This window comes from Oncorhynchus keta, unplaced genomic scaffold, assembly GCF_023373465.1.
Source record: "Oncorhynchus keta strain PuntledgeMale-10-30-2019 unplaced genomic scaffold, Oket_V2 Un_contig_1351_pilon_pilon, whole genome shotgun sequence".
Lineage (NCBI taxonomy): Eukaryota > Metazoa > Chordata > Actinopteri > Salmoniformes > Salmonidae > Oncorhynchus > Oncorhynchus keta.
The window spans coordinates 30,173-44,264 of record NW_026278256.1 but is presented as its reverse complement, the minus strand read 5'-3'; the positions used below and the strand labels follow the sequence as shown (position 1 = coordinate 44,264).

At 38.8% G+C, this 14,092-nt stretch overlaps 1 long non-coding RNA gene across 2 annotated transcripts; it reads left to right on the top strand.

Moving 5' to 3' along the window:
- The first annotated feature begins 268 nt into the window (after nucleotides 1-268).
- On the top strand, nucleotides 269-1,255 carry LOC127918172 (uncharacterized). Of its 2 annotated transcripts, none has more exons than XR_008099254.1 (3): nucleotides 269-528; nucleotides 638-1,069; nucleotides 1,214-1,255. It is a non-coding gene; the product is annotated as an uncharacterized LOC127918172 (long non-coding RNA). The 2 variants fall into 2 exon arrangements; XR_008099256.1 differs by lacking the exon at nucleotides 1,214-1,255 and adding an exon at nucleotides 1,142-1,183.
- The last annotated feature ends 12,837 nt before the right edge of the window (nucleotides 1,256-14,092 follow it).

The following is a 14,092-nucleotide window of genomic DNA, read 5'->3' as shown; positions in this document are numbered from 1 at the left end:
AGATGGACATGGAGATGGACATGAGAGATGGACATGGGAGATGGACATGGGAGATGGACATGAGAGATGGACATGGGAGATGGACATGGGAGATGGACATGGGAGATGGACATGGGAGATGGACATGGGGAGATGGACATGGGAGATGGACATGGGAGATGGACATGAGAGATGGACATGGGAGATGGACATGGGAGATGGACATGGGAGATGGACATGAGAGATGGACATGGGAGATGAAATGGACATGGGAGATGGACATGGGAGATGGACATGGGAGATGGACATGGGAGATGGACATGAGAGATGGACATGGGAGATGGACATGGGAGATGGACATGAGAGATGGACATGGGAGATGGACATGGGAGATGGAGGTTTAACCCCTTTATTTCATAGCAGAGACTATAGGCCTAGACGATCATAATAGGGTACTGCAAAATAACCCTGGAGTAGGTCTATGCTAATATAGACTGAATAACCCTGGAGTAGGTCTATCCTAATATAGACTGAATAAACCTGGAGTAGGTCTATCCTAATATAGACTGAATAACCCTGGAGTAGGTTTATCCTAATATAGACTGAATAACCCTGGAGTAGGTCTATCCTAATATAGACTGAATAAACCCTGGAGTAGGTCTATCCTCATATAGACTGAATAACCCTGGAGTAGGTCTATCCTCATATAGACTGAATAACCCTGGAGTAGGTCTATCCTAATATAGACTGAATAACCCTGGAGTAGGTCTATCCTAATATAGACTGAATAACCCTGGAGTAGGTCTATCCTAATATAGACTGAATAACCCTGGAGTAGGTCTATCCTAATATAGACTGAATAACCCTGGAGTAGGTCTATCCTAATATAGACTGAATAACCCTGGAGTAGGTCTATCCTAATATAGACTGAATAACCCTGGAGTAGGTCTATCCTAATATAGACTGAATAACCCTGGAGTAGGTCTATCCTAATATAGACTGAATAACCCTGGAGTAGGTCTATCCTAATATAGACTGAATAACCCTGGAGTAGGTCTATCCTAATATAGACTGAATAACCCTGGAGTAGGTCTATCCTCATATAGACTGAATAACCCCGGAGTAGGTCTATCCTCATATAGACTGCATAACCCTGGAGTAGGTCTATCCTAATATAGACTGAATAACCCTGGAGTAGGTCTATCCTAATATAGACCGAATAACCCTGGAGTAGGTCTATCCTAATATAGACTGAATAACCCTGGAGTAGGTCTATCCTAATATAGACCGAATAACCCTGGAGTAGGTCTATCCTAATAAATAAAGACTAAATAACCCTGCAAAGAAATGTCCATTTGATATGTCTATGTGTTTCCTAATATAGACTACAATAACCCTGTTTAGGGAAATAGGTCTAAATCCTACCTCATTCTATCAAATAAAGATGCTAAATAATTAAAGTACCATCTGCAAAGAAATGTCCATTTGATATGTTATGTGTTTCATAATAGTAGGCTACAAATAGTATTAGTTTAGGGAAATACCTAGGCTAAATGAAATACCTAGGCTAAATGAAATACCTAGGCTAAATGAAATAACAAGGCTAAATGAAATAACAAGGCTAAATGAAATACCTAGGCTAAATGAAATACCTAGGCTAAATGAAATAACAAGGCTAAATGAAATAACAAGGCTAAATGAAATACCTAGGCTAAATGAAATAACAAGGCTAAATGAAATAACAAGGCTAAATGAAATACCTAGGCTAAATGAAATAACAAGGCTAAATGAAATAACAAGGCTAAATGAAATAACAAGGCTAAATGAAATACCTAGGCTAAATGAAATAACAAGGCTAAATGAAATAACAAGGCTAAATGAAATACCTAGGCTAAATGAAATAACAAGGCTAAATGAAATAACAAGGCTAAATGAAATACCTAGGCTAAATGAAATAACAAGGCTAAATGAAATACCTAGGCTAAATGAAATAACAAGGCTTAATGAAATAACAAGGCTAAATGAATTAACAAGGCTAAATGAAATACAGCAGGCTAAATGAAATACCTAGGCTAAATGAAATAACTAGGCTAAATCAGGTAACTAGGCTAAATGAAATAACAAGGTTAAATTAGGTAACAAGGCTAAATGAAATACCTAGGCTAAATGAAATACCTAGGCTAAATGAAATAACAAGGCTTAATGAAATAACAAGGCTAAATGAATTAACAAGGCTAAATGAAATACAGCAGGCTAAATGAAATACCTAGGCTAAATGAAATAACTAGGCTAAATCAGGTAACTAGGCTAAATGAAATAACAAGGTTAAATTAGGTAACAAGGCTAAATGAAATAACAAGGCTAAATGAAATAACAAGGCTAAATGAATTAACAAGGCTAAATGAAATAACAAGTCTTAATGAAATAACAAGGCTAAATGAATTAACAAGGCTACATGAATTAACAAGGCTACATGAAATAACAAGGCTAAATGAATTAACAAGGCTAAATGAATTAACAAGGCTAAATGAAATAACAAGGCTAAATGAAATAACAAGGCTAAATGAAATAACAAGACTAAATGAATTAACAAGGCTAAATGAATTAACAAGGCTAAATGAAATATCTGGACTGAATTAAATAATTGTAAGAAATATATATATTTTTTAAATTGCAGTATTTATTTTAAGTGGCGCATATGTAACTAATTTGATCAACAGCATAACTAACATATTAATAAATATACATAAATATAGAGGCAAATACACTTGGAAATGAATCCAGAAAAAGATGCTATGGAAATAAATAGAAACAGAAAGGTAGGTAAAAAATAAGCCTATTTTATTTATTGTTTGATAAGGCTACGTTGACAAAACATGGGAAAATATCCTTTAAACAGCCTGTGCTGTATTTAAGTTTTATTTCAATTGACACTGGAGTTTCATAAAACATGTTTACTTTGCTTTTAAAACTACTATTGTAGAAATAGCCTCCATTGCTAATTAATATTTAGGAATTATGGAAATTCCCTCACGTTAATGATGCATTCAGAGGGAATCGGTGGCCTCCTTTGGGTTACTGACGACATTCCAAGGTTTCTGGCGCCACCTACTGACCACATCAAATTCACTGGTACAGTTTTTTTCCAGGCAGTTTTTTTCAGGCACAAAGCCTGGCAGACTTTTCATTAGAAACGCTTTGGGAATAAACAACCGAATTAAGGCTATTCAAATGCAAGATCAACCACATGACAAAGAACAAAGTTTCTTATCAGCAGCAACTACTCCTATAGTATAGTGCATTACTCCTAGTGTACTACTCATACAGTATAGTGCACTACTCCTAAAGTATAGTGTACTTCTCCTATAGCGCACTACTCATATAGTATAGTGCACTGTTCACATAGTATAGTGCACTACTCCTAGTGTACTACTCCTACAGTATAGTGCACTACTCCTAAAGTATAGTGTACTTCTCCTATAGCGCACTACTCATATAGTATAGTGCACTGTTCACATAGTATAGTGCACTACTCCTATAGTATGGTGCACTACTCCTATAGCACACTACTCCTATAGTATAGTGCACTGCTCATATAGTATAGTGCACTACTCCTATAGTATGGTGTACTACTCCTATAGTATAGTGCACTACTCGTATTGTGCACTACTCCTATAGTATAGTGCACTACTCCTATAGTATGGTGCACTACTCCTATAGTATAGTGCACTACTCCTATAGTATGGTGCACTACTCCTATAGTATAGAGCACTACTCCTATAGTATAGAGCACTACTCCTATGGTATAGTACACTACTCCTATGTATAGTGCACTACTCCTATAGAATGGTGCACTAATAATATAGTATAGTGCACTACTCCTATAGAATGGTGCACTAATAATATAGTATAGTGCACTACTCCTATAGTATGGTGCACTAATAATATAGTATAGTGCACTACTCCTATAGTATAGTGAACTACTCCTATAGTATAGTGCACTACTCCTATAGTACAGTGCACTACTCCTATAGTATAGTGCACTACTCCTATAGTATAGTACACTACTCCTATAGTATAGTACACCACTCCCATGGTATAGTGCACTACTCCTAGTACACTACTCCTATAGTATAGTGCACTACTCCTATAGTATAGTACACTACTCCTATGGTATAGTGCACTACTCCTATAGTACAGTGCACTACTCCTATAGTATAGTACACTACTCCTATGGTATAGTGCACTACTCCTAGTACACTACTCCTATAGTATAGTACACTACTCCTATAGTATAGTACACTACTCCTATAGCGCACTACTCCTATAGTATAGCGCACTACTCCTATGTATAGTGCACGACTCCTATAGTATAGTACACTACTCCTATAGTATAGTACACTACTCCTATAGTATAGTGCACTACTCCTAGTACACTACTCCTATAGTATAGTACATTACTCCTATAGTATAGTGCACTACTTCTATAGTTTTGTGCACTACTCCTATAGTGTATTACTCCTATAGTGTACTACTCCTATTGTATAGTGCACTACTCCCATTGTATACTACTCCTATAGTATAGTGTACTACTCCTATAGTATAGCATACAACTCCTATAGTGCACTATGGGTAGTAGGGTTATGAGTAATAGGGTACCATTTCAGATACTATCCTGGATACCAGTCTGTTTAGCCATCATTAGACATCATTACCCAGTCCTGGATGTGTCCCTTAGCCTGGGTACCAGTCTGTCTAGACATCATTACCCCAGTCCTGGATGTGTCCCCTAGCCTGGGTACCAGTCTGTCTAGACATCATTACCCAGTCCAGGATGTGTCCCCTAGCCTGGGTACCAGTCTGTCTAGACATCATTACCCAGTCCAGGATGTGTACCCTAGCCTGGGTACCAGTCTGTCTAGACATCATTACCCCAGTCCTGGATGGATGCCTGGTTACCAGTCTGTCTAGACATCATTACCCAGTCCTGGATGTGTACCACTGGGATGTGTCCCGACCAGTCTGTCTAGACATCATTACCCCCTGGGTCCAGTCTGTCTAGATGTCCTGGATGTGTCCCTAGCCTGGGTACCAGTCTGTCTAGACATCATTACCCAGTCCTGGATGTGTACATCATTACCCAGTCAGGATGTGTCCCTAGCCTGGGTACCAGTCTGTCTAGACATCATTACCCAGTCATCACTACCCAGTCCTGGATGTGTCCCCTAGCCTGGGTACCAGTCTGTCTAGACATCATTACCCAGTCCAGGATGTGTCCCCTAGCCTGGGTACCAGTCTGTCTAGACATCATTACCCCAGTCCTGGATGTGTCCCCTAGCCTGGGTACCAGTCTGTCTAGACATCATTACCCCAGTCCTGGATGTGTACCCTAGCCTGGGTACCAGTCTGTCTAGACATCATTACCCAGTCCTGGATGTGTACATCACTACCCAGTCCTGGATGTGTCCCCTAGCCTGGGTACCAGTCTGTCTAGACATCATTACCCCAGTCCAGGATGTGTCCCCTAGCCTGGGTACCAGTCTGTCTAGACATCATTACCCCAGTCCTGGATGTGTACCCTAGCCTGGGTACCAGTCTGTCTAGACATCATTACCCAGTCCTGGATGTGTCCATCACTACCCAGTCCTGGATGTGTCCCCAGTCCTGGATGGTACATACCAGTCTGTCTAGACATCATTACCCCAGTCCTGGATGTGTACATCATTACCCAGTCCTGGATGTGTCCCCTAGCCTGGGTACCAGTCTGTCTAGACATCATTACCCAGTCCTGGATGTGTACATCACTACCCAGTCCTGGATGTGTCCCCTAGCCTGGGTACCAGTCTGTCTAGACATCATTACCCCAGTCCAGGATGTGTCCCCTAGCCTGGGTACCAGTCTGTCTAGACATCATTACCCCAGTCCTGGATGTGTACATCATTACCCAGTCCAGGATGTGTCCCCTAGCCTGGGTACCAGTCTGTCTAGACATCATTACCCAGTCCTGGATGTGTACATCATTACCCAGTCCTGGATGCGTCCCCTAGCCTGGGTACCAGTCTGTCTAGACATCATTACCCAGTCCTGGATGTGTACATCATTACCCAGTCCTGGATGCGTCCCCTAGCCTGGGTACCAGTCTGTCTAGACATCATTACCCAGTCCTGGATGTGTACATCATTACCCAGTCCTGGATGCGTCCCCTAGCCTGGGTACCAGTCTGTCTAGACATCATTACCCAGTCCTGGATGTCCCCTAGCCTGGGTACCAGTCTGTACATCATTACCCAGTCCTGGATGCGTCCCACTAGCCTGGGTACCAGTCTGTCTCATTACCCAGTCCTGGATGTGTACATCACCCAGTCCTGGATGTGTTCATCATACCCAGTCCTGGATGTGTACATCATTTCCCAGTCCTGGATGCGTCCCCTAGCCTGGGTACCAGTCTGTCTAGACATCATTACCCAGTCCTGGATGTGTCCATCACTACCCAGTCCTGGATGTACATCACTACCCAGTCCTGGGATGTGTCCCTAGCCTGGGTACCAGTCTGTCTAGACATCATTACAGTCCTGGATGTGTACATCATTACCCAGTCCTGGATGTGTCCCCTAGCCTGGGTACCAGTCTGTCTAGACATCATTACCCAGTCCTGGATGTGTACATCACCCAGTCCTGGATGTGTACATCATTACCCAGTCCTGGATGTGTCCATCATTACCCAGTCCTGGATGTGTACATCATTACCCAGTCCTGGATGTGTACATCACTACCCAGTCCTGGATGTGTACATCATTACCCAGTCCTGGATGCGTCCCCTAGCCTGGGTACCAGTCTGTCTAGACATCATTACCCAGTCCTGGATGTGTACATCATTACCCAGTCCTGGATGTGTACATCACTACCCAGTCCTGGATGTGTACATCATTACCCAGTCCTGGATGTGTACATCATTACCCAGTCCTGGATGTGTACATCACTACCCAGTCCTGGATGTGTACATCATTACCCAGTCCTGGATGTGTACATCATTACCCAGTCCTGGATGTGTACATCATTACCCAGTCCTGGATGTGTACATCATTACCCAGTCCTGGATGTGTACATCATTACCCAGTCCTGGATGTGTACATCATTACCCAGTCCTGGATGTGTACATCACTACCCAGTCCTGGATGTGTACATCATTACCCAGTCCTGGATGTGTACATCACTACCCAGTCCTGGATGTGTACATCACTACCCAGTCCTGGATGTGTACATCACTACCCAGTCCTGGATGTGTCCCCTGAGAAAGAAACGCCAGAGATCTGAAAGCACAACCATTTATTTCCTTAAAATATTGTCATGGTAACGAACAGACACACAAACATTCTCCAATCATTTTTTGTTGTTGTATTAACTCTTCTGTTTTATATAAAAGTACAATCCAACAAAGACAAGTCGCCCAGTCCCATCCCCGTCCCCCCGTCCCCCCGTCCCCGTCCCCCCCTCCCGTCCCCGTTCCCCCCGTCCCCGTCGCCCCCCCCCGTCCCCGTCCCCCCTCCCGTCCCCGTCCCCCCGCCCCCCCCGTCCCCTGTCAATAGCAGGTAGAGTAAAGACCCCACAGCGCCCCCCATCAGGTCAATTCGGACATAACAACACATCAGCCGTCAAATATCACATGTAGGTTTACCAACACAGAGAAGGGACAGAGGGGTGTGTGGACAGATAAACAAGACATTCATTAAGCCCTGATCCTGATCGCAGTGCAACAGGATATGGCAATAAAACTAAATATCTGCAGAAAAACAAAACAATGCTTGAAACAAGGACCAGAGAGATCGAAAAGTGTGTGTGACAAAGAGAAAGAAAGACAGACTGACAGAGAGAGAGACAGAAACAGAGAGACAGACAGAGAAACAGAGGGACAGACACAGCGACACAGAGAGACAGACAAACATAGAAAGAGAGAGAGAGACAGACACAGAGACAGACAGGAGAGGGATACAGCATCCAGGAGGGGGAGACAGGAGAGGGAGACATTATCCAGGAGAGAGAGACAGTATCCAGGAAAGGGGGACAGGAGAGGGAGACAGCATCCAGGAGAGGGATACAGGAGAGGGAGACAGCATCCATGAGAGGGAGACATTATCCAGGAGAGGGAGACATTATCCAGGAGAGGGAGACATTATCCAGGAGAGGGAGACAGCATCCAGGAGAGGGAGACAGCATCCAGGAGAGGGGGACAGGAGAGGGGGACAGGAGAGGGAGACAGCATCCAGGAGAGGGAGACGGTATCCAGGAGAGTGGACAATTGTCTATATTAGAAATCAATTGTCTCTATTATATTATGTCAGACCAGCTAGATCTACTGTCTCTGTTATATTATGACAGACCAGCTAGATCTACTGTCTTTATTATAATATGACAGACCAGCTAGATCTACTGTATTTTGTATAATATTACAGACCAGCAAGATCTACTATTTCTATAATATAATGACAGACCAGCTAGATCTACTGTATTTTTTATATTACAGACCAGCTAGATATACTGTCTCTATTATAATATGACAGACCATCTAGATCTACTGTCTCTATTATATTATGACAGACCAGTTAGATATTCTATCTCTATTATAATATGACAGACCAGCAAGATCTACTGTATTTTTTATATTACAGACCAGCTAGATCTACTGTTTCTATTATATTATGACAGACCAGCTAGATCTACTATTTCTATAATATAATGACAGACCAGCTAGATCTACTGTCTCTATTATATTATGACAGACCAGCTAGATCTACTATTTCTATAATATAATGACAGACCAGCTAGATCTACTGTCTCTATTATATTATGACTGACCAGCTAGATCTATGACAGACCAGCTAGATCTTCTGTCTCTATGATATTATGATAGACCAGCTAGATCAACTGTTTCTATTATATTATGACAGACCAGCTAGATCTACTATTTCTATAATATAATGACAGACCAGCTAGATCTACTATTTCTATAATATAATGACAGACCAGCTAGATATTCTGTCTCTATTATAATATGACAGACCAGCTAGATCTACTGTATTTTTTATAATATGACAGACCAGCTAGATCTACTGTCTCTATTATAATATGACAGACCACCTAGATCTCCTGTCTCTGTTATATTATGACAGACCAGCTAGATCTACTGTATTTTTTATAATATTACAGACCAGCTTGATCTACCATTTCTATTATATTATGACAGACCAGCTAGATCTACTATTTCTATAATATAATGACAGACCAGCTAGATATTCTGTCTCTATTATAATATGACAGACCAGCTAGATCTACTGTATTTTTTATAATATGACAGACCAGCTAGATCTACTGTCTCTATTATAATATGACAGACCACCTAGATCTCCTGTCTCTGTTATATTATGACAGACCAGCTAGATCTACTGTATTTTTTATAATATTACAGACCAGCTTGATCTACCATTTCTATTATATTATGACAGACCAGCTAGATCTACTATTTCTATAATATAATGACAGACCAGCTAGATATTCTGTCTCTATTATAATATGACAGACCAGCTAGATCTACTGTATTTTTTATAATATGACAGACCAGCTAGATCTACTGTCTCTATTATAATATGACAGACCACCTAGATCTCCTGTCTCTGTTATATTATGACAGACCAGCTAGATCTACTGTATTTTTTATAATATTACAGACCAGCTTGATCTACCATTTCTATTATATTATGACAGACCAGCTAGATCTACTATTTCTATAATATAATGACAGACCAGCTAGATATTCTGTCTCTATTATAATATGACAGACCAGCTAGATCTACTGTATTTTTTATAATATTACAGACCAGCTTGATCTACCATTTCTATTATATTATGACAGACCAGCTAGATCTACTATTTCTACAATATAATGACAGACCAGCTAGATCTACTGTCTCTATTATATTATGACAGACCAGCTAGATCTACTGTATTTTGTATATTACAGACCAGCTAGATATACTGTCTCTATTATAATATGACAGACCATCTAGATCTACTGTCTCTATTATATTATGACAGACCAGCTAGATATTCTATCTCTATAATATGATGACAGACCAGCTAGATCTACTGTCTCTATTATATTGTGACAGACCAGCTAGATATTCTGTCTCTATTATAATATTACAGACCAGCTAGATCTACTATTTCTATAATATAATGACAGACCAGCTAGATCTACTGTCTCTATTATATTATGACAGACCAGCTAGATCTACTATTTCTATAATATAATGACAGACCAGCTAGATATACTGTCTCTATTATAATATGACTGACCAGCTAGATCTATGACAGACCAGCTAGATCTACTATCTCTATTATATTATGACAGACCAGCTAGATCTACTGTCTCTATTATAATTTGACAGACAAGCCAGATTTACTGTCTCTATTATATTATGACAGACCAGCTAGATCTACTATTTCTATAATATAATGACAGACCAGCTAGATATTCTGTCTCTATTATAATATGACAGACCAGCTAGATCTACTGTATTTTTTATAATATGACAGACCAGCTAGATCTACTGTCTCTATTATAATATGACAGACCACCTAGATCTCCTGTCTCTGTTATATTATGACAGACCAGCTAGATCTACTGTATTTTTATAATATTACAGACCAGCTTGATCTACCATTTCTATTATATTATGACAGACCAGCTAGATCTACTATTTCTATAATATAATGACAGACCAGCTAGATATTCTGTCTCTATTATAATATGACAGACCAGCTAGATCTACTGTATTTTTATAATATGACAGACCAGCTAGATCTACTGTCTCTATTATAATATGACAGACCACCTAGATCTCCTGTCTCTGTTATATTATGACAGACCAGCTAGATCTACTGTATTTTTATAATATTACAGACCAGCTTGATCTACCATTTCTATTATATTATGACAGACCAGCTAGATCTACTATTTCTATAATATAATGACAGACCAGCTAGATATTCTGTCTCTATTATAATATGACAGACCAGCTAGATCTACTGTATTTTTTATAATATGACAGACCAGCTAGATCTACTGTCTCTATTATAATATGACAGACCACCTAGATCTCCTGTCTCTGTTATATTATGACAGACCAGCTAGATCTACTGTATTTTTATAATATTACAGACCAGCTTGATCTACCATTTCTATTATATTATGACAGACCAGCTAGATCTACTATTTCTATAATATAATGACAGACCAGCTAGATATTCTGTCTCTATTATAATATGACAGACCAGCTAGATCTACTGTATTTTTTATAATATTACAGACCAGCTTGATCTACCATTTCTATTATATTATGACAGACCAGCTAGATCTACTATTTCTACAATATAATGACAGACCAGCTAGATCTACTGTCTCTATTATATTATGGCAGACCAGCTTGATCTACTGTATTTTTTATATGACAGACCAGCGAGATCTACTATTTCTATAATATAATGACAGACCAGCTAGATCTACTATTTCTACAATATAATGACAGACCAGCTAGATCTACTGTCTCTATTATATTATGACAGACCAGCTAGATCTACTGTATTTTTATATGACAGACCAGCGAGATCTACTATTTCTATTATATTATGACAGACCAGGTAGATCTACTGTCTCTATTATATTATGACAGACCAGCTAGATCTACTGTTTCTATTATATTATGACAGACCAGCTAGATCTACTATTTCTATAATATAATGACAGACCAGCTAGATCTACTGTCTCTATTATATTATGACAGACCAGCTAGATCTACTATTTCTATAATATAATGACAGACCAGCTAGATCTACTGTCTCTATTATATTATGGCAGACCAGCTTGATCTACTGTCTCTATTATATTATGACAGACCAGCTAGATCTACTGTATTTTTATAATATTACAGACCAGCTAGATCTACTGTCTCTATTATATTATGGCAGACCAGCTTGATCTACTGTCTCTATTATATTATGACAGACCAGCTAGATCTACTGTATTTTTATAATATTACAGACCAGCTAGATCTACTGTTTCTATTATATTATGACAGACCAGCTAGATCTACTTTTTCTATAATATAATGAACAACCAGCGAGATCTACTGTCTCTATTATATTATGACTGACCAGCTAGATCTATGACAGACCAGCTAGATCTTCTGTCTCTATGATATTATGATAGACCAGCTAGATCAACTGTTTCTATTATATTATGACAGACCAGCTAGATCTACTATTTCTATAATATAATGACAGACCAGCTAGATCTACTGTCTCTATTATATTATGACAGACCAGCTAGATATTCTGTCTCTATTATAATATGACAGACCAGCTAGATCTACTGTATTTTTTATAATATGACAGACCAGCTAGATCTACTGTCTCTATTATAATATGACAGACCACCTAGATCTCCTGTCTCTGTTATATTATGGCAGACCAGCTAGATCTACTGTATTTTTTATAATATTACAGACCAGCTTGATCTACTGTTTCTATAATATAATGACAGACCAGCTATATCTACTGTCTCTATTATATTATGACAGACCAGCTTGATCTACTGTATTTTTTATATGACAGACCAGCGAGATCTACTATTTCTATAATATAATGACAGACCAGCTAGATCTACTATTTCTACAATATAATGACAGACCAGCTAGATCTACTGTCTCTATTATATTATGACAGACCAGCTAGATCTACTGTATTTTTTATATGACAGACCAGCGAGATCTACTATTTCTATTATATTATGACAGACCAGGTAGATCTACTGTCTCTATTATATTATGACAGACCAGCTAGATCTACTGTTTCTATTATATTATGACAGACCAGCTAGATCTACTATTTCTATAATATAATGACAGACCAGCTAGATCTACTGTCTCTATTATATTATGACAGACCAGCTAGATCTACTATTTCTATAATATAATGACAGACCAGCTAGATCTACTGTCTCTATTATATTATGGCAGACCAGCTTGATCTACTGTCTCTATTATATTATGACAGACCAGCTAGATCTACTGTATTTTTATAATATTACAGACCAGCTAGATCTACTGTTTCTATTATATTATGACAGACCAGCTAGATCTACTTTTTCTATAATATAATGAACAACCAGCGAGATCTACTGTCTCTATTATATTATGACTGACCAGCTAGATCTATGACAGACCAGCTAGATCTTCTGTCTCTATGATATTATGATAGACCAGCTAGATCAACTGTTTCTATTATATTATGACAGACCAGCTAGATCTACTATTTCTATAATATAATGACAGACCAGCTAGATCTACTGTCTCTATTATATTATGACAGACCAGCTAGATATTCTGTCTCTATTATAATATGACAGACCAGCTAGATCTACTGTATTTTTATAATATGACAGACCAGCTAGATCTACTGTCTCTATTATAATATGACAGACCACCTAGATCTCATGTCTCTGTTATATTATGACAGACCAGCTAGATCTACTGTATTTTTATAATATTACAGACCAGCTTGATCTACTGTTTCTATAATATAATGACAGACCAGCTATATCTACTGTCTCTATTATATTATGACAGACCAGCTAGATATTCTGTCTGTATTATGATATTACAGACCAGCTAGATCTACTGTATTTTTATATTACAGACCAGCTAGATCTACTGTTTCTATAATATAATGACAGACCAGCTCGATATACTGTCTCTATTATATTATGACTGACCAGCTAGATCTATGACAGACCAGCTAGATCTACTGTATTTTTTATAATATTACAGACCAGCTAGATCTACTGTTTCTATTATATTATGACAGACCAGCTAGATCTACTTTTTCTATAATATAATGAACAACCAGCGAGATCTACTGTCTCTATTATATTATGACTGACCAGCTAGATCTATGACAGACCAGCTAGATCTTCTGTCTCTATGATATTATGATAGACCAGCTAGATCAACTGTTTCTATTATATTATGACAGACCAGCTAGATCTACTATTTCTATAATAT